At 38.7% G+C, this 2,926-nt stretch overlaps 1 non-coding gene across 1 annotated transcript; it reads left to right on the plus strand.

The window, feature by feature from the left end:
* The first annotated feature begins 756 nt into the window (after window positions 1-756).
* On the plus strand, window positions 757-863 carry LOC118758406 (U6 spliceosomal RNA). The gene has a single exon (XR_004995699.2). It is a non-coding gene; the product is annotated as a U6 spliceosomal RNA (small nuclear RNA).
* The last annotated feature ends 2,063 nt before the right edge of the window (window positions 864-2,926 follow it).

Consider the following 2,926-nt stretch of genomic DNA (forward strand, 5'->3'; position numbering starts at 1 on the left):
CAGTGGTCAACTTACACTAAAGCTCAAGGCTTTTACTCTTAGGGAGAGTCTGTAACTAAAGTGGTATTGGTTTAGTGGGTCTTTGGCCCAAATAAAGCCTATTCTTAAGACATCTTCTAAAAGGAAGCAACAAATAATTTTCTTGAATTTTTTCTGAATTTCTTCACATAAAACTTTTTTAAAGGTTTATGTTAAATCACACTTACTTGAAATTTGTAACTGTTTGAACTGAGGTTGTTGCAGTCAAATTATATTGCACAATCACTGTACTAACAACATCTGCACATTTTGTTATGTTTCTCCATGGGAAAGGAAGTTAGGATTAATATACTTCTTTGCTTCCGACATAGAAAAAATTCTATAGATTCTTATACTTGTTTTTATTTCTAAATCCATAAGCATATAAATAGAAAGATGAATTTTTTTCCCCCAGGAAACTGTGACTCATACTGAATTAATGGAAGAATGGCCACATGACATTGTAACTTTTTGACTCCTCAACCTCACCATGACCCTAAGCCACAGGGCATTCTTTTGTAGGTTGCCACTGGAAGTAAATTCAGCTCCAATGGAAATAAAAGCTTAGTCTATTCTTAGGTTTTTTAGCCGGACTGCATTGTTGACACTGCTTTACTCCGCAGGTCCTGGGCAGGCCACGGAAGCAGCTGGTCTCTGTTTCTGGAAGCAGTCAAGCAGAGGGCCAAGCCAAAAGTCCTTCACAGTTAGATTCCTGATGCGTTTAAAATTGGTTGAGCTGTGCTAGCTGCAGCTGCACAGATACTAAAATCAGAGTTATACAGAGAAGATTAGCATTGCCCCTGTTCAAGGATGATACAAAAATTCATGAAGCATTTTGTAGTTTTAAATGTTCAAAATTTCGTAAATTTTTAAAGCTATAAAATAAACATGAAAAGGAAAACAGTGGCAAACTGATATTTTTTTAAAGTTATCTAAAAATAAATGAAATCTGAAGTTAAAAACATAAAAAGTTTTAAAAGGCAAAAATGAACTGAGTTGCTGGACTGGATAATGGATGCTCACCCACTTTTTCTTTTTTTTGAGGTCTGCTTAACATTGAGAAGTAAGTAAGTACAGGTGAGGCAAAAGCAAGCACAATGGAAGATTAGCATATAACCCCAAATGAACCAGAGGTCGACATGTAAAACACAAAACTGTAAAACTTCAAACAGACCATGGAGGTGATAAACCCACATAAATTAATTCTTATCCATAGAATTACTGATATATTTACCTAGATAACTTTAGAGAAATCTAGAAAACCTTTGGTTTAGTAACGACTTTTTAAAAAGACCAGCAAAAGCATGATCTATGAAGGAAAAAATGGTAAGCAGAACCTTGTTAAAAATATAAAAACCTGCTCTCCAGCAGACACTGTGGAGAGCAAGACAAAGACTCGTAGAAAACACATGCAAAACATATGTCTGATGAACATGTACTCGGTACATACAAAAAATTATTACAGCTCAGCAATAAAGTAACGCAATTAAATCAGAACAGACTCTCCGGCACAGGAAATACACAGATGGCAAGTAGACTTGTAAGAAGAAGTTCAACATCACACATCTCCAGGCAAGTACGAATTAGAGCAACAACGAGAGGCTGCCACAAACTCACCAGGACAGCTGCAATCCCGTACACAATATCGATGTGGGCAATGAATAAATTAGTTTTTGAAGCAGGTTCTTGTCTCTCACATAGATAGAAATACCAAGCAGAGGAGGGTAAGATGGGCAAATAAGAGTAACAGTTACTTAGCAGTGGCGGAAGAAACACCATTCAGACACAGGTGCAGGTCTTCTCATACTGAGAAACAACCAACAGGTGTAGGCCAAAGAGTTGCACACATATGAGACACAGAGAAAAAAATAAGTAAATAAAAACAATACCTGTGTTGATAAGGTCCTTCTAAGAGTGGAGAGCCAGCTAATGAGAGAGGTTCCTGAGAGGCTACTCTCCACATAAAAGCATGCAAGGGCGTTCTGCAGTGGAAAATCAGCATGCAACTTCCGCCTCTTTTTATAAGGCCGGGAGTGGTACTCCAAGTAGACCTGCAAATAGAGGCTGGGGTTTGAGCATGTGCCCTGTTCCCAAATGCATCCAGGGAAGGTGAGCATATCAAATCGACAAAGAGATAGCAACTATTTTGCGGGGATGGAAGAGTTCTAGTTTGCCTAAACTTTAACCAGTTACACCTTTTCAATATTGAATGCTGACAAGGATGTGGGGGAACAGGATCTCTCATTTTTTGCTGATGGTGGATGTGCAAAATGGTACAAGTAATTTGGAAGATTTCTTGCTGTTTTTTTATGGAAAGTTTAATAAATGCTTACTAGATGATCTAGCAACTACACCCCCTTGTTATTTATCCAAAGCAATCAAAAACTATGTTGGTACAAAAATTTGCATGTGGATCTTTAATCATAATTGTCAAAACTTGGAAGCACAAATGCCCTTCAGTAGGTGGAGGTAGAAATAAACTATAGAACTTCAGATAATGGTGTATTATGGAACCCTGAAATGAAATCAGCTATATCAAGCCGTATAAAGATGTGGAGAAAATTAATTGTATATTTCCAAGTCAAAGATGCCACAAGCTACTTGATTCCAACTGTTCTGGAAAAGGGTAAAATTATGAAAACAGTAAACTGCTCCACAGTTGCTGGAAGGTGGAACTGCAACTAACACGAAGGCTTCCTCCCTTCCCTTTTGATTTTTTTGTCTGGCCAGGAGCAGCTGCTGGCAGTGAGAATTACCACCTGGGTCCAGTGACTAACAATGTTTGCACGGGAATTTCAGGAACCTAGAGAAACGAAATGATTTGCAAAGGCTGATCTCCCGGCCAGCTGCAGAGAGGGCAGGCGGCAGTCTACTGCGGGCAGCTGAGCTCCAGCAAGAAGGTGCCACG

This window comes from Ochotona princeps, chromosome 1 (genome assembly GCF_030435755.1).
Source record: "Ochotona princeps isolate mOchPri1 chromosome 1, mOchPri1.hap1, whole genome shotgun sequence".
Lineage (NCBI taxonomy): Eukaryota > Metazoa > Chordata > Mammalia > Lagomorpha > Ochotonidae > Ochotona > Ochotona princeps.